Below are 18,555 nucleotides of genomic sequence, written 5' to 3'. Positions count from 1 at the left end.
AGCCGTGATGCTCTGTGCATGTGAGCCACTGCATTCAGGTGGGATATCCTCACCTATCTCAAAAAAAAACATCAAAGGAAATCAATGTCAAGTGTTAATCAAAGCAGTTCAATACCCCAAGAACTTCACCCTTCCCTCTCTGCTGGCTTTTTCTTTTCCCACAGCATCTTCCAGCTTTTCATGACCACGCAGCCCCGCTCCATCTTTCCCAGCTCCTGTTTCTCACCTCATCACCCACTTCCCCATCTGCAATGCCATTTGTGCCAGCTGTGACTAGCATTTTTTGGCTTCTCCAAAAAAATGTCTCCAGGCATTGTTCCTCACAGCCTCTTGGACACAAAAGCTGTCCCCAAACTAAAGCATGAGGCCAATATTTTTCCTGGGATAAGCTCTTCAGCTAGGCAGTGATGGTGACAACTGACAGCTATTAGGAGAACTCGGCTTTATACGTTGACCTCTTGAACAAAAGAAATCCAGTATCTGGTAGTAAAGACACCTGGAAAACCACACAATTGTTCTTACTATCGTGGTATCTTCTCCTTTCATCCTATTACTTGTTGCCGTCATTCATGTCTTGTTTCAAAATGACAAAATTTCCTTAGGGCAATTACTTAATCCCATATTTTTCAGGTATTCACCACACTCCTGTGAATATCAACAGCAGTTTGCACCTCATGAGTCAGCATGCAAAAAACAAAAAATATAAAAAAATCGGTTTTAACTTCTATACACAAGCAGAGTGGCATCAACTGCAGCTTTCATTAATACTTTCAGGTGGTGACCTCCTCCCTCGGGAATAACAGGAGAGCAAAATCCTCCATGGGAAGTTTGTGTGCATGTAGCTGAGGAGGCAGATCACCAGAGGACTCAGAGCTACCAAGCACCTGTATCCTTTCTTTAAGTTGTCCTGAAAGGCGTATTTTTCACATGTTCCTCAATGACTTCGCACCCCATCCAACCTGTTTTCCAAACCCATATTTGGCAGGTAAGAGCTTACTTGGCTTGAAAACGAGCCTCCTAAGTGCAAAAGCTACTTTTGAAAGTGGAGCTTTAGTTCTGTGGTCTTCTAGACACTTTTTCAAAATTACCCTGAATTTCACGCTGGTACAGAGCCCGGTGCAGCAGGGCTTGAATCCAAGGACAGGACCAATCATCATGACTAGCTCTAAGTTTCAGCGAGTGGCAAATTAGAAGAAAACGAACATCAAATCCAACTGCAGATATAGCGGTGCTGTTGTCGCTGCCAAGTGACGGCACACAGCAACTCACCTCCTTGCTCGGTGGGTCCTACAACCTGTGCAGAGCACCGCACCAGCAGCTCCCCAATTAGTAGGGCTAAAGCTAGCAGGGGTATAGCTGTAGTAGGTTGTGATTTTGGAGTGGACGCACCCTGGCATCTCAAAGGTTTCAGAAGATAACACACGGGCACAAAAGTTAGGGTTGCACACAGAAACGGGCACCTCTGTCCGGGTTCCCTATACCCACAAACTCCGGCCTTTTTGGAGGAACCCTCGATGATGCCAGATGTGGTGTCTGTCTCACTTCTCCCATCCTATGCTGGACCCAAATCCATCATACCAGTGTATCCCTACTGTCTTCTGAAACTAGTGGCTCTTGTTATTTTGGTGGACCAAAGCAAGGCCATTGCTGCTTGCCACAGTGAAGAGGTGAAGAGGAACCAGAGCTCAAGCTCTGCTCAAACAAGAGATGGGTGAAGAAGAGGTTGGACCATACATGCAACAGGTTAGGAGCTGCTGCCTACTCAGCTCGTACATACACCTGCTAGTGTTTTCATGGTTATGGTCACCAGCAAAACTACAACATCAGGCCCCTGACTCCAATTCTTACTGCACTGGAATTGAAGGAGAACTGTCAGCCAGAGCAGCACCACGTCCACCTCCTCACTGCCACCTCTCCATCAGGCCCTTGGGCCCAGCATGGCTTCCAGACACTTGGAGAAGATAAGCCAGAGCCTTGTGACTACGCCCACCTCTACCCATTCCAAACACAAGCCCAGTCCCTCTTACACTGACCACTACCTCCTCCTCCACAAACATGGGGAACATCCTCAATGAAGCTTCCCAAACTGATGCTTTGCAGTTCCAGTGGACTGGTGTCTTTTAACAAAAACATTTCATCCCCAGGCCTCCAACCAGCTCTGAAGGAAAGGCTTTTCTGATCTCAAAATCCATGTTTCAGCTGTATTCACAGAGCAAGTCCATGTTGGCACATGTGCTCCACCACTTTGCCCCCTGCTAAGACAGATAGTTGGGATTAGTAAGTGAACCGAGTCATTAATTCATTCTCCCTGCTCCCCGCCTCATTTTTTTTTATTTCTTTTAACTCCAACAAAGGAAGAAAATGGAAATTTTCCTAACTACCTGAGTGCCTAGCTCTGAGCTTGCTGGGTCTCTTCCTAGGGTGCGTTGAGGTTAATAAAGTTTGCACAGTGACACAAAGATTGGAGGACGGTTTGCAGCTGAATAGGGATCTCTGTTCAAGCAATGGTTGATCCTTCATTAGATCAGCCCACGGATGAAATGAAAGTGTGGTGACATTAGTGAACACCCTAGTAGAAGCAAAGAAAAGACTGCAGACCCACAGATGAGTCACGAAATCTGTCTGTTCCAGTGCTCTAATTACATTGCTCATCCAAGAAAAGCCTCTTTTGGAGCCATTAGGTCAGAAACCGTTCTCCCCCAGCTGTAAATCCCTCATAACTCAGTGAAGTCAATCGATTCATATTGGTGTAAGCAAAACCAAGCACGGTGCACTCGCACAGCCTTTGATCTTTCTGTCTCGCTCTGCGCACAGGCTCACCATTAAAAGCGACAGGAAACCCCGGCCCCCAGGTCTTGCTCACGCTGCAGGCACTCCAAGAAGCAAGGCCGACATCAAGCACTGCAGTTGGGAGGTGAAGGAGAAGCCAGAGGAGACACAAAAGCCTTCAGCCTCCCCTTGAAGATGAAAGGCTGTGGATGTCCCAAAGGGCCTACGGATGCTTGTAAGAGGGTTGGAGCATGTCACATTAAAAGGTTATATATAAAAGAAATTTGTCTTTCTACCTACCCACATATGTATATTCAAATTTCAGGTAATTCTACCATTCTAAACAGAGAAAGAAACAGTGAAACACAGCTCCTGTGGGCTCTCCAGCAGTCTCAGTCAGCACGCTCACACACATGTGGTGTCCCTCAGGGATCTGTACCGGGACCCTGTACTATTTAACTCCACTATTTAACACCTTTGTCAGTAACACGGACAGCAGGATTGAGTGCATCCTGGTTAAAGTTTTCCACTGGCACGCTGGAGGGAAGGGATGCCATCCAGAGGGACCTTGATGGGCTCGAGAGGTAGGCCCAGGTGAACAACAAGGCCACATGCAAGGCCCTGCAGACATATTGGGGCGATCCCAAGCACAAACACAGGCTGGATGGAGAATGGATTGAGAGCAGCCCTGAGGAGAAGGACCTGGGGGTACTGGTGGATGAAAAACTGAACACAGAGCAATGGCTTTAAACTAAAAGAGGTTAGGTTTGGATAAGAAATAAAGAATTCTTCCCTATGAGGCACTGGCACAAAGAAGCTGTGGATGCCCCATCCCTGGAGGTGCTCAAGGCCAAGCTGGATGGGGCTTTGGGCAACCTGGGCTGGTGGGAGGTGTCCCTGCCCATGGCAGGGGGCTGGAATTAGATGATCTTTAAGGTCCCTTCCAACCCAACCCATTCTGTGATTCTATGCACACTTTATCTGATAAGCAGAACTAAAACACTAGGAAACTGCAGACCAACAAAGCCAGACATTTCTGTTTCAGGAAATCACCTGAATGAATGGTCCAAGCAATGGTCCATTTTGTCCTAACAGACGTTTTCAGCTTCCTCCTCTTCTTCAAAGGCTCTACCAATGTGCTGTGCAGGAAAACGTGCCAGCTTCTCCTTGGCAAAGAGCTCTGCACTGTGAATGGAAGCAGAAGTCACCAAAGGACACAGGATGTTCCCCAATATTACGTATATTAGGGAAGCAACCAAAGAATGGTCCTGGGTCATAAGAACATGATTTCTTCCTTACAAATCTAACATCACTTCTACTGAAACTGTTAATGACATGGTCTTCTGATTGGAAGGAATTGACTTCTATTGACCACCTGCTTAGTCCACAGTCCTTGCTCTTACTCCCCAGATCAAAAGGGACATCAAGTTCCCAACGAGGAGAAGAGGGAACGCCTTCAGCAGCCAAGAGCAGCTTGGCTTGAACAAATTCAATAGGAAAGCCTGCAAGAATAGCTTGAATATTACCGAGTGTGTTGGAAGATGTGAAGAGTAAAAGAAGCCGATGAGACATAGACTGGAAAGCATAAGGGCAGTCCTCTGTCTAGGACACTCTTCAAGCAAAAGCACAGCTGAATATAAAGCTTTCAGAATGCAGAAAGCTAAGAGGCTCTCCCCTCTTGGACGTCCTGAAACTAGCATTTGTTCTTGAAAAGTCATTTTTTAAGTCAATGGAGATGACTCAGGAAAGGAAAGCTTTTGAGGAGCTGTTTCTAATAACACTGAAACACCCATGAATATGTATCCATTTTGGATATATTTACACTTGTTTTATTCAGTTAATGCTCTTTCAGGGGAGAAAGGGGAAAACCTGTTACAAACATCAATCTCTTTCAGGCCTCCTGCCCAAGACCCTGCATTTAATATAGCAGCTCTAAGTTCTGAAATGAGGTCCCCTGGGTTATACATTTTCCACAGCTCTGAAATCTGTACAGGGTGATGGAGACAACGACAGAGATATCTGTAATGGCTAATAAGGAACCGTATCGATTTCGTTGGTTATACGATGTTTATTTACTTTCTTAAGCCCTGTTTGAGAACATTTCCTTTTTTTTTTTCAGGCTGCTGCAACATTTTCCATTTGCTACGGGAGCTAATATTGACGCTGCATTGTGTGTGTGTGTGAATTTGTTGGATGAGTAGGAGGGGATACTTCCTCCAAAATACAGGCTCTCAAGACCAGATTCTGAACACGTTCATCTCCGTTTAAAGCCAACAACTCCACTGAAACAACCTGGTTCCACAGGATTTACAAAGAGCAACGGTGATCAGAATCTGTCCCAGTCTGTCAGGACCCACCATTTTTGTCTGTTGGGAAAGATGTAGGTGGTCTCTCCCACTCCCTGTTGATGGAAGGGGGTGGGAACACAATACCACATGGGAATAAGAAAGCAGCTTTATGGTGAACTGATACATGAACAGGAATTAACAAGGTGGTGGGAAGGGAATGAATCAGCCAGTCCCGGTGAAGACAAAGAAAATTTTCAGACACTGGATCTCACCCACTCAGCCACAGCACCTTTTCTTGGTCTGTGTGATACCTCATCTCTTCCTCTCATAAAAACATACTATGGCAGTATCAAGAAAACCTACAAAAATGACACTTCCAGAAGCAAATCAATTGATTCTACACTCAACCAGTGATGTTACAGTCAGTCCATGCATGCCAAGCCAGTCCCAAACCTCCAGAATCGTTTGTGTGGAAATGAAGCCTGAGCCAAAACTGAAGCCTAGAAATTATGGAACCCAAACAACATTTGGGCATCTGCTCTTCCAGGTTTAGGGACAAATTCACCCAAGCCATGGAACACGAGGAACTGTATTTCAAGAACAACATGTATCTATCTATTATTTTATAAAGACCCAAACTTAATCCCATGGAAGGGGAAGCAAGTTGTGAAATACTTAAAAAAAAAAATATGGAGGCTTGTACAAAAGCTTAGAGGGTTCTTCTGGAAAAATAGTACATTTGGGCTTAAAATCTGTGTAGTAAATTATCTGTTCTCCCCTTGGTACAGGCAAGTAATTCCTCTCACTTTAATGGACAATTTTATGGCTGCTAATAACATTTGTAGCTAAGATAATGACAAGGATAATCAAATCCCATGCTTGAGGGCATAAACTGATTGCTGCGGGGGTTAGCAACGAAATCACCATCGCCATATATTGCACAGGTGTATTATGGGATAGGTTTCTTTCCTCCGAAGTAGAAACGCATTGGTGTCTGCCAAGATAACAGATTGGGTGATTGTCTGTGTTATGGAAATTGCTGGTTTGTATGCATGGGATCTAGGGAAAGAGAAGAAACCTCTTTGTTTCAACGTGACAATTTGTAACCCAAAACGCAAAATGAGCAGGAGCTGCAAGATGCATTTTGATGCATGTTCTAGCAGAACTGTTCTCTTAAAGACAAGTTCAGCCTTGACTGCAATGAAGCCCACAGCCAGACAGCAAATGTTGCTGTGCATTTAGCGTGGTACTCAGCAACACCCATAGAGTACACAAGCCCAGAAGCCAGAACTAGAAGGAACCTTTCAACTATTTGACTTTTTCCAGGATGTTTAAATCTCAGTCCATCACTTGGGGGTTGCTCAAATTATCACTAGCTCCTGTATAGCATTTATCAGCTCCCCACTCCTAGGAACGCATGGCTTGGGGTAACCAAGTTCATTCAGCAGTGAGGAAGGCTGAAGCATAGCAAGCCCATGCCTGCTGGACAACTCACCTCTTCAGATAAATATCCAACCACTGGCACGTGGGAGGCTCCCTGCAGATGATGTGACAGCTGTTTTCACTGCTGGCAGTGAACCTACATCTGCCATGCTGTAGCGCAAACACTGTGGGTAGATATGTGGAGAAACTTACTGCCGTCCTCTTTACAACAACCACATAAATATTTGAAGGCTGTTACTGCTCCTCCCTTCATCTTCCAGACTAAACAACCTCTATTCATTTCACACTGTAGATAGGTCATTCCCTTAGCATTTTGGTTGCTTCCCCTCCTGACACTGATTTTTCTGTCCCTTTCTCAAAACACTGCACCCAAAACTGGACCCAGTTTTCAAGCTGACGCCACGCCAATTCTAACAAAATAGAATAGCTGCTTCTGCGACTTACATCCAACACATGCCTGTTTTGTGCATCTCACACCAAAGACACATATTTAGAATACAATCCACTTTATCACCGTGTTCTGGTTGCGGTACATGCATCTAGTCAGTTCACATCATTTTTCTCTGGGTGCTTTTGATTCTTCCTTCTGCAGTGCAATACTTTGCACTTGTCTTTATTGAATTTCATCATATTGATTTCAGACCATTTCTCCGATTCATCAAAATCATTTTGTATTCTGCTCCTGCCCTCCTGAGTGCTAGCCACCCCTCTCACAATTAACAATACGTGTACTCTCTGTTCTATCAGCCAAGCCATTAATGGGAAAACTGAATGGTACCAACCACAAGACAGACCCTCATAAGACCGTGGATTTTATGGCCATCCAATCTGACAAAAAACTATCAATAATTATTGTATATATTTTTTTTTATCCCTGTTGTGAAATTATCCAGTGGCAGATTTAGCAAAGGCCAACCAGGTTTGTATTTTCTGCCCCATTTACCCACACCTGCACGGAGTCTCACACAGGATAAGTGCTGCCACACTGCAAACTCTAGTCCACACTGCATGTGCTTCCAGACCTTGCACCCCTCTGTGGTAATTCAATCCAGCCCATGTTTTTCTACTGTACTTATGAGAACTCAATGTTATTACAATGCCATTATAATGTTATTATACATATATATAATAAAAGTCAAGATCTACCGCACCCCCATTATCAACTAGACCAGCTACTCTACTGAAAAACAAGCAAACAAGGAAACAAACAAAAACAACCCAGATAACTTTGACGTGAGTTACTCAAGAAAAATCTGTGCTGGTTCCAGCTTGTCCCTTGTTATCCCCTAGGTACTTTCACACTGATTGTTTACCGGCTTGATCAAATATCTTTCTGAGTATCAAATTTAGGTTGACTGAGCATTAACTCCCCATGTTGTCTCCTGTCCCTTTTTTAGAGATAGGCAGTGTGTTTGCTTTTCCCTGCAACAGCCACCGGTAGAACTGTTCAAACAGTAGCCATAAAAAAACTGGTGACAGAGCTGACAGTGAGCAGTTGCTGCTAAGAGAAGAGAGGTTGATTCTTATCCAGATATTCAGCTGGAGGTGAAATTGTAGGATGCACCAATAATCCCTCAGGGAAGCAGGAACCTTTAGCAAAAAAAAAAAAAAAGGACAGGATAAACTTACATAGATCCCAAGCAAGATCAGAGACAAACTTCAAACAGCCTGTGTGTGTACAGAACCAGAGAAAATCAGGCAGGAGGAGACTAGTCCATACTTTGCCGCGAGGTAGGACAGCATGCATAGGTCATTCTTGACAGATGCTTGTCTATCCTGTTCCTCAGGACCTAGCAAAAAGGAGCCCACACCCTCCCCAGGCAATGTATTTCGGTGTTTCACTAGTATCACTGCTGAAAAGATTTTCCCTCTGTAGCTAATCTAACTCTTCCTCGATGCTGTTTAATAGTTTTTTCTTATTCCCTGTACCAACCTCAAGCTCTTCAGGAACAGGCTGTGGCTTTGGTCAGATCTGAAAAGCCCAGGCTGGATTCTTTCCATAGAGATCATGGAAATTTTTTTTTAACTGCTTAGCTCCTGACCTGCAAGCCAGGTTTCAACTAGTCATCCAAATCAGGACCACAAATGTCCGAGAGCCAGCAACTTCCCTCGTGATACCTGTTGCTAAATACTCAGAGCCAAGCTCACATGCCATGCTTCTACCTCTGTGGTATCACCAGCCTTTACTGTGGTTCATCTTGAGGAAAGAAAAAATCAGTTGAAATAAAAATACATCAATAAATAAATAAGCCAGAACATATTCATCTTCCTAGCTCTGGAAGCAGCAATATGGAGGTAAACCACCGTCAAAACCACGATTGAAAAATCATCACCAAAATACCAAAGTGCCAGCAGCTGGCCTGCCTACGTTTTAAGTGCACTGACAGTAAACTTCATGCAGCAAAAGCGATGCAGGAAGACTGTGAGGCTTTGTGGAAAATTATCTCTGGTGCCAGTCCAACAGTTAAAGCAGAGCCGAACGCAGCCCATACAGATTAGGTTATCACTTAATAGGATAGGACTGGTACAAAGGCTTCTAAATGAAAACATAATTGGGGGTGGATATTTGGGAAGAAAACAAAAATAAAGCCGCGCTGAATCATATCAAGTGCTTCTCAAGTGTTAAAACAAACCACTTGGATGTGCAGTACATTCATGGACTGACTTGTAACACTGCTAATTTGCTTCTGTTGGCCTACACGAGTAGGTATCAGCTTATGTTGTTTCCTCTGACTGGCAGAGTGCACTCATTAAGGCAAACACATTGCTACTAAAGCCCTAATTGTTTTGAAAAGTGCCCTTTAAATAACAGGCCTTTTACTACTAGGCAGGATGTGTTTTAAGAGCAAATCATGAGCTTAAGCCTTTGCTGCCAAAAGACTGGATGCGCATTTATTTGTTTGTCAGGCAAAAATACCAAAAAATGATGCAAAACCCAACTGCACCAGCACAGACTGAACAGCTATCATCTGTGGGGCATTGAGCAACCTGGTCTAGTGGGAGATATCCCAGCCCATGGCAAGAGGAGTGGAATTAGATGGTCTTCAAGGTCCCTTCCAACCCAAACCATTCTGTGATTCCACGATCTACATCCTCATCTTGGGATATTCATTGCCACGTGAAACAGCAAAGGAGGGGAGAAACTCTGAAGGAGAGAGCTTGAGAAGATCACCGAATTCTTAATGTATCAGTAGGAAAGTCAACTGAAGAGTTAAATCTCTGGGATTTCCAGGTGCTTCCAACTACAGAGATCCATTGTCATTTCATTGTCTATCAGTTGACTAGAATTAGTTTCATCTCATTTCTTACACACCTAAGTAATATTTCAGAAAAGACTGCAAAGGTAACACATGTTTGGTGTCCAGCAGCAAACCAGCAATAGATCAGGCACTTTGATGGAGGACACGGGGGAGTTAAGGTGTGTAAATGCCTTCAAACACTCAGACAGCCTCTCATTCCCCAAACATTGGTTGCCAGACTTCCATTTTTGCTGTTTTTCTCTTTAGGAGTCCAAGGCAATTCAGATCTTTTGACAGCCTCATACATGTACATGTAACAATTCTGAATAATACTGAAATGACATCCCTCTGCTATTTCTAGAAAATACTAGATGTTGTTTCATGAAAGCTACTCTTCTACAACTCCTGGTCTACCTCTGGAAACCCCCCAAAAAATAGCAAAGACCAGAACAACTGTGGAAGAGCACTGAGACGTTTGGTCACCTCTGCAGGTATGAGGTGCAAGATTATAATCAATCACCTTTATTACATCAAGAGTTTTAAAATACGTCCAATGCAGTGCCTTAAGCAATATACCTGGGACACGGAAGATTATAGTGAGGGTTCCGTGTGCTTCCTGCTGCTGAGTTCATATTATTGCAGGTCCCCTCGCTTCCAGAGCAGGGTCAATGCAAGTACCAAACTCCAGATTTTTAAAAATTATTGCTGCCAATAACACTGTTTTTACTGAGTGGAGCCAGACCTGTTTCACCATATACTCCAGACTATTAACAGCTAAGAGCAACTGCTCATTAGTTAGAGTAATAGAGGGCTAGACCTCTGAAACAAGAGCATTTGACACCATCTCCTACTGTGCCTGGTCCTGAAAAGATCCAGATGGGTGTGAGATGTAGGGAAGGGAAAACTCAAACCTCCAGGTGGTCACAGGTGTGTTACAACAGTTAATGTCTGATACAGTTCCCATAGCAATGGCCCATGGTGGTTTAAACATAGGAGGAGGACATCCTCTCTACAGGACATCAAAACAAAAGGTGATGGAAGAAATAAAATATTCCATCTGCACCCAAATGTCTCTGTAATGAGTTAATAGTAACATACATTGGAAACTGTTGGCAGTGCCGATTGCCTTGGGAGCAGATCCCTTTTCTTCCCACCTTTCCTTCACCACAACAAGCATATCCCTAAATTGGGAGACTACGAATGTTTGCTTGCAGCTGATCTCCTGCACTGCACAATTAGAGAGCTGCTGTGGGTCTCAGTCATCAGCTCCTAAAGCTCTCTGAAATTTTCCTGTTGAAGATAGCTCACAGTTAGCAAGGGGAGCGATCCCCTTCTGTGACAGCAGAGCCAAGAGACAATCAGCTTCCCATCAGATACCTTTTAACCCCACTATTTGCCTGCTTTTCTCTGAAGCTCTTCTTTCTTGATGGTGCAGGGAACTGAAAGGACAAGACAGTCTATTCCCTCCTAAGCGTCCTAACAAGTAACAAATACACGAGTCCTTAATAGAGATATGTCTTCCACTGACATGCCTGAATCATTTCTGTAATGAAAGCAGTTAAAAAGGATACTGAACCCCTTAACCAACTGACTCAACTGACTACTGCATGAGCCTCTTGTAGCAATTGGCCAGGCATTAAAAAAAGGTCAGTTAACTCCTAAAAAAAAAAAAAAAAAAAAAAAAAAAAGAAATTTTGAAAGATTTTCCCCCTGAAACAGTAAAGAAGTATGCATTACACTTCCAAGAAGAAACAAAACCAAAAAGTCTCAGTGGATCAGAAGAGGTTGTTAATGTCAGGCAGCAATGAAAGAAAACAAAATAAAAAAAAAAAAATCACCATCAAAACAAATAGAAAGAATAAAATCCATCAAAATTCTTCCTCAAGATTTCTCTTTTTTGAAAGTTAAGGTAAAGGTATTCAGGAGCTGTATGCTTGAGCTTTCCACTTTCAATTAAATAAACTAAAAATCAGTAGAAATGTCAAATTCAGCACTCCACAAAATCTGTTTGCTTCATTATTAAAAGAAAAATCTGAAAATTGTTATTACAGATATTTGGGGGGAAATGGTTTGCTACAGAATACAGCTCCTTGCACTGGAGAATTGATGTCATATAATGGCTTGATTCAAATCTACTCTGAGTCCAGATAGTCTCTCCATTATTTACAGCAGACTTTGAACAGGCCTTCATTTCCGTGTTGATTTTTGTTTGTTTGTTTTTCCTACATTCCCTAATCCGTAGATTCCCTAAACTGACTTTAACCAAAGAAACAGCCACAGGTGCATTGTCAACATCAACATTAGCTGGAAGGAGTCAAGCTGCAAACACCTGGTAGGATATAGGTAACCTCTGGCAAGGCAGCTGTCCGTACATTTATCTTGGAGTCAGTGGATCCCATGGATGCATTCAGAGAAGGCAATGGTTTAAAACTAATTTGCACTATACCACTTCTGCACGTATGCATCTACATATACAAAATCTCTGAAGTAGTCCATGGCTTTATTCAAAAACATCCCCAAACCAAGAGGAGATGACCATGCCTGCCACATGCAGCAAACATCTGTTGCAAGCCCGCAGTAAGCTGTAGTTCAGCTCAGAAGCAGCAAGGTCTCTTACTGATTAGTTCTGCATCATCAGCAAGTGTCCTTGCTAGCATCTGTTACAGGGGAGGGGGATATTTCATGCAGCCATTGCCCGAATCCCGTCAAGGATTGTCAGGAAAAATGCACAGGAACCAGGTACCTAAAAACTCTAAAAAGGTCTTTGGTAAATAATTACCCAGAACTGTAAATGCTGCTTTACATAGTAAAGCTCCAGGTTCTGCTTTTATTGCACGTCAGAAGACCCGAGCTGCAGGAATTTGCTAATATCACCTGGAATTCATTATGGAGCTGTGCCTTTGGTTCATCTTCACTGTTTAATCTGGCTATAAAGTAATGCCATGTGGTCTGAAAGGGAGAAGTGAGCTTCTAGGTAATTAGAAATAGTTCTCAACCTGAATCTTCAGAAAGTCATTTTATCTTCTTGTCTCTAAATTGAGGATAATTTTTACACAGAGGTGTTGTGAAGATGAATCACCTAATGTCAGAACAGCATTCTGAATATAAAGTGCTGTGTAACTCCAGCTCGAAGCCATGAGCATCATTTTCAGCATTCATGAAGGAATGTGCACCAAAGGAACTAAGCACCTCAGTTCAGGCTGCCTTCAAGAGAAGATGACAGCATTCTGGTCCTTGCTTTGAGCCAGACCGACAGGGTCTGCCCCAAATCACACGTTGTGCATCCATCAATCCATTGTCCCATAGATCAAGCCTCATAATTCTGATGCTACTGCCAAAGAAAGCAGCATCCAGGATTCCACTTCGTTCTAGTGGAAGCAGGCACAAGCCCAAAGCTAACAGATAAACTTCTTCCTTTACTCTTCATCTAGAACACCTCCTCTCCCTCCCAGTTCTGCCTGGAAAATTTCTGCTTGCCATCCTGAATCAGGGGGATCGTTTTCTTCCCCTTAAGACTCAATGACATCTCTAACTTACCACCTTGTCAGGGTGCAAACAAAGATGTTTCTATGCTGACACCTGCAAAGGCACATAAATGATTTTACCGCATAGAAAAATAATCAATAAGCAAAGACTATACAGTGGAGAAAATGAAATGTAAAAGATCTCCGTTTTTCCTTTTCCAGAAAAACCAACCAGTGTAGGAACTACAAGGGTTTGAGATGTGGAAAAAGAAAACTGTACAACATACGGCTGATAAAGACTTCAAGAGGTCAGCCAGTCCATCTTCTACCCCAAAGGCAAAAGCAGCTCTAAGTTAACCATTCCTGACAGATGTTCATCTAAACTCTTTTTAAAACCCTCCAATGATGGAGATGCCACAGCCTCCTTAGGCAATCTCTTCCAGCACACACCTACCCTGACAGCTGGGAAGAGTTTGCTAGTGCCTAATCTAAACCTCATTTGCTTCAGTTGAAGAAAGAAATGAAGAATAATATTTAGAAAGTGAAGAAAGGGCACCAAATATTTAAAAAAAAAATACCAATTTCTCAACCCAGGTTATGCTAAGGATATCTGCTGACACCATCTCCTGCCAGAGTGGCTAGAGGTTTCTCGATGCTTCCCCAATAGTTTTCAGACTATTACTAGGTGCTGCATTCGCCCTGCCAGTAAGCCATACAGCTGGAAGTCGCAGTTCAGCATCAGTCTGAGCTGTATTTTTGCCTTGCTTATCAGTGATTTTTAAAAAGCTTTTGTTAATGTGCCTCTGGCAGGAATGCAAGGTATCATTGCAAAACCAGTTTTCAAGAACTCAGGAACTGTTTCTGTGAGCATGTGAGCAAAGAAGCCATACCAAGTCCTATCTGCCTTAGCACAGCGTTATTTGGATATTCTGTTTTGTTTTGTATCGTTTGGTTAATTCTCCATGAGACAAATGATATAGCATGAAAAGATATTGCAGAATACATGTATTTTAATTATGCAGGAGAGCAAACTCTACATAAACTCATCTTCATGTGGCTCACAGAAGCTTTGTCCAGGAGATGCCACAAGCAGATAATACAACTTCTGATCATCCAGTAATCTCCACTGAAACTTCATGTGGTGTGAATCAGAACAGATCCATTACTTCTGTGGATCTACAAACACCAGAAAATCTTGCTCTCTACTTTCACCTGAGCTTATTAATAATAAAGTGGCTTTCATCTACTCTGTCTTGGTTGTTTTCTGGTTTGGTTTGTGTGTGTGTGTGTTTTTGTTGTTGTTGGTTGTTGGTTTTCTTTCTTTTCAGTGAGGTATGACCTTCATGGTCCCAGCAATTCACAAGCACAGCAGTTAACTGAACAAAATATTGGCCTTTCTCCTTCTATGTCTTGTTGTCTTCCTTTCTTTCCACTGCAAGTTGTCCATCTGACACGATTCCCTATTCGCAGCTCTTCAATGGACTGCTTTTAGCTATTGCCATCTATCAAAAAACAAAAGCAGACTCAAACCACCAGAGGCTGGCCGTAAAGGAGGAGCACCACTGACAAAACAATTCACACGTTAAAACGTATCTTTTTCTAACCCAAATTAGAAACATCACAACACTATCAGCATGGTGAGTATTTTATACCCATTTTACAGAAGGGTAAAGCAATGCAGAGAAAGGATGAGGGCACAAAATAACTATCCTGATCTGGGTTTAAGCATGTGATTGCTTAGTTCATTAATACAGGTTCAAATTCGCTGTGAGGCCACCAGAAGTAAGCCATCCCCTCCTCTGGATGTAAGCAGCTCCTGAATCTTTAGGTATCAGTAGCCAAACAGCTGTCAGTAGGTGGTTTCTCCATTCATCATTACAGACGTTGCACCACATTCTCCAAAAATATTTTGTCTCTGTTCACCAGGATACTTCATTCACTGCATACAGTAGGTTTGAGACTGAAAACAAAGGCCTAAAAGCTAGAAAAAGAGACTAGCAATTCACAGCACACACACTGTTTCAATTTTGTTCTCCTTACAGTAACTTCCCGGGGAAAAAAAAAATAAATAAATAAAAATCCTCAATCTGTTTGTTGTTTCAGTTCATTTTAGGGTGACACAAACAGCTTTCAGTTCTTTACATTCTACACAAGCCTCCAGAAATATTCAGTGTTTACTAGAGCTCAGTGGTGTTAAATCAAGTATGACTATCACCCTTTAAGGCCTAAATGGTAGAGCGATAGCCATACCAACAACACATTTTGACAGTGTCGACACCTGCTAACACAGAAGCAGTTTAGCCACTCCTATAAACCTGTGGAAAAGGGCACCGAAACTTAGTAGGAATCCTAGGAGCTACTTTTTATTTTCAAAAGTTGGTGTTTTCATTCATCGTAGCCAGCCTCTTGATACTCAGTGGCATATTCTGCAGTGTTTCTCAGAAAAGACAAATAGCTGGATGGAGAACTGGATTAAATCACTCTCTGTCATCGTTTTGGCTGTGTAACTGTAAATGGATAGGAAATTATACTAGCTAACTCTGAAGTGAGAGCAATCCCGAAATAAACTCAGCAACTGGCAACAGCCAAGAACAGCCTATTAGTTCGTTCTGATCACCTAAAAACTTTCACAGGATTCAAGCAGGACCCAAACTTCGTGAAGGGGTGGTTATTTCCCTTCAGCTTGTGAATTTTAAGAGCAGAGCCATGAAAACATGTAGCACCTGCAGTTGTTTCAAAAAATAGACAACAAACAAACAAACACAAACATCATTGCACCTGGGGAGTAGGAAAAAAATATTGCCACAGGTGGAAAATAAATAAATAGATAGATAGATAAATAAATAAATAAAAATGTTTCCATTTATTCAATCAGCCCTGGTTTCATTATTTAGCAGTCGGACTGACAAGTGAGCAACAACCTCCCGCCCTCTACCCCAGGCGAAACGCTGAAGGTTCAAGGAAACGTGAGAGTTGGCCAACGCTCAGCGCTTCACCTCGCACAGGAGGCTTTCAGCTTTCAGTAGCCAACCCAACCTGGCCTTCAGAGCCCAAATCCCACCCGAACGAAGCCCCTCTCTGCGGAGGCTGCCCGCTGGGGAGGCTGGGGAGGAGGCGTGGAGGCTGCCGGAGCTGTCCCTTCAGCACCATGTCCCGCCGGGAGGATGAAGAGCCCGGAGGATGAAGACCTCGCAGGATGAAGAGCCCGGAGGAAGAAGAGATCGATCACATCCAGACCACGGTCCATGGCCCATGAGAACCTTCCTGCATTAAATTAAGGCTGCCGGAGTTTCACGCAGCACGGCGAGGAGGGAATCGCTGCAGGCACGTTGCAATATCAAGGAGAGCAATTAGGTTAGACATAAATTAGCCTGCTATCATATGCATATCGCTAGACTTTGTGGTCCACTGATTCCTCTTGCACTCCTCCGAGGAGAAGTTCGTGGAGACAGATTTACCACTCTGGAATAGGCGACAGAGGGTTTTATTCACTCTGTTTTAAAAAACAGCCTGAGATGGTTATTTAGAGGCACTTTTACAAGAGCACTTACTGCCTACAGCACACTCACTAATGCATACACGGCATGTGCTTCTTGAAGTGTGTCTGGAAAGCTTCAGAGGGAGAAGGAAATGTATGTGAGAGCACACACAGTTAGATTAAAAATAAGAACCACCAAAAAAAGATGAAGATGAACATTCAAGATTGCTGTCCAGGTCAAGAAACAGAGAAGAAATCTATTCTTATTTTCCTGAGAACTTTAATATAGAAAGTCGTACTTTGCTCTTGTGAACCTTTTTTTTTTTTTTAGGATAAATGAAAAATAAAGAAATACCGCCCATGCTCACTTTTACAGACCACCAGTAGATCAGATAACATCCTGAAGCTACTTTAGTACTGAAGAAACATGCAAAACAGAAATAAGTTTGGCAAGATACTGATAGTAACTATTAATAAACTTTTGCAAGAGGGATCACGTATCCTCCTGGAGTAGAGCTTCCCCAATGAACAATTGTCAAAGAACGTCCTTCCGCACCATTCTTTATTATCCTTTTCCCTTCCTGTGGTTCCCCGTTGCTATACATGCTTTAAACCTACACATTTCTGACATCCCAAAGCACCTCAGCCTACAGAAATGTACACTACTATCCTCTGCACGCTGATGGGCTCCGAGCTTCCTACATGAATCTCAGCTCTTTGCATGAGAAAATGCTACAGCCTCCCAGGCAAGTTGTACTTGTTTCCAGGTAAAATACGGTCAAAACAGCAAAATACTGTAAAAACAGCCCTTTCTACCTGTCACCAACCGAGCTTAAGAACACAGAAAGTATTGCAGCTCAGGCAGGAGTATAGGGCACTGTGAGTATACAGGCATGTGCATGGAAGCCCTGTTGTAAACCAGGAGGGCACGATAGTCCAGTATTCACTTAGCCCAAATAAATGACAAGACACAGATCAAGGAAGAGAGAATCGGTCAGCAAAGGAGGAGAGTTCGGACACCATAATGAAGAAAAGCAAATCTAAGTCATCTGCTAAAGTTACATTCTACTTTATATTCTATAGCCTACTTGCATATGTTTATTTATGTATGTATATAGTAACAGAAAAGGAGATTGCCACTTAAAATCTAATCTTTGAAAGGGCAAATAGGCTTCATGCTGTCAAATAGTCTTTCAGATGAACACGTTAATGCACCAGCTATAACATAGTCAAATACAAATGTAAGTACACACAGCTCAAAGGACAGCGGACGGCGTACTCTGCTGAAAACTGCCACTATCTTCAGGTGGCAACGTGGTAATTGGTCGTAACAAGCCCTAACTGGTAAAAAAAAAAAGATCGAGTCCTCCTGTATTAGCATGAGAGCTAGTTCTTTTGTGTTCAATACAAGGCACTGTCAAGCAGCCTCCGAGCTAGAGGGGTATTTTCAGATCTCCCCAGATATTAGAGGGGAGCATCTAGAAGTGCTGAGAGAAGGACGAGTCGAACAGCCTCAGCAAATCCACCCTACCGAAAGCAAAACAAGGAAGAACACACCTGCTAACCAAGCCAAAGCCTGAGCTGCAGCAGCCTGGCGTGCACACTGCAGCCTCTAGTTACCGTGGCATTTATTTTTTACGGCAGGGAAGCAAACTTTATGTGAAATGCTCCGTCTGAGCTGAGCGAAGCAGAGAAGTACAAAATGACAGCCTGTGGCTGCGTCCGCTGATGGTCCCTCTGCTGTCCTGGGGAATGGCATGTCCGGGGAGCTAGGCAACACCGGCACGACAGCGGGCATCGTTCTGCCGGCTGGACTGTACGGCCACAGAGAGGAGATGCACTCTGTGACCTGTTGACACATCAGGCGCTCCAGC

The 18,555-nt window shown here is 43.2% G+C and overlaps 1 protein-coding gene across 1 annotated transcript in view; it reads right to left on the bottom strand.

Moving 5' to 3' along the window:
- Window positions 1–18,555, bottom strand: part of KCNK9 (potassium two pore domain channel subfamily K member 9) — an 89,542-nt gene that overhangs the window by 68,349 nt on the left and 2,638 nt on the right. The window lies entirely within an intron of this gene.

This window comes from Anas platyrhynchos, chromosome 2, assembly GCF_047663525.1.
Source record: "Anas platyrhynchos isolate ZD024472 breed Pekin duck chromosome 2, IASCAAS_PekinDuck_T2T, whole genome shotgun sequence".
NCBI classification, from domain to species: Eukaryota; Metazoa; Chordata; class Aves; order Anseriformes; family Anatidae; genus Anas; species Anas platyrhynchos.
This window is presented reverse-complemented; position numbering and strand designations above follow the sequence as displayed.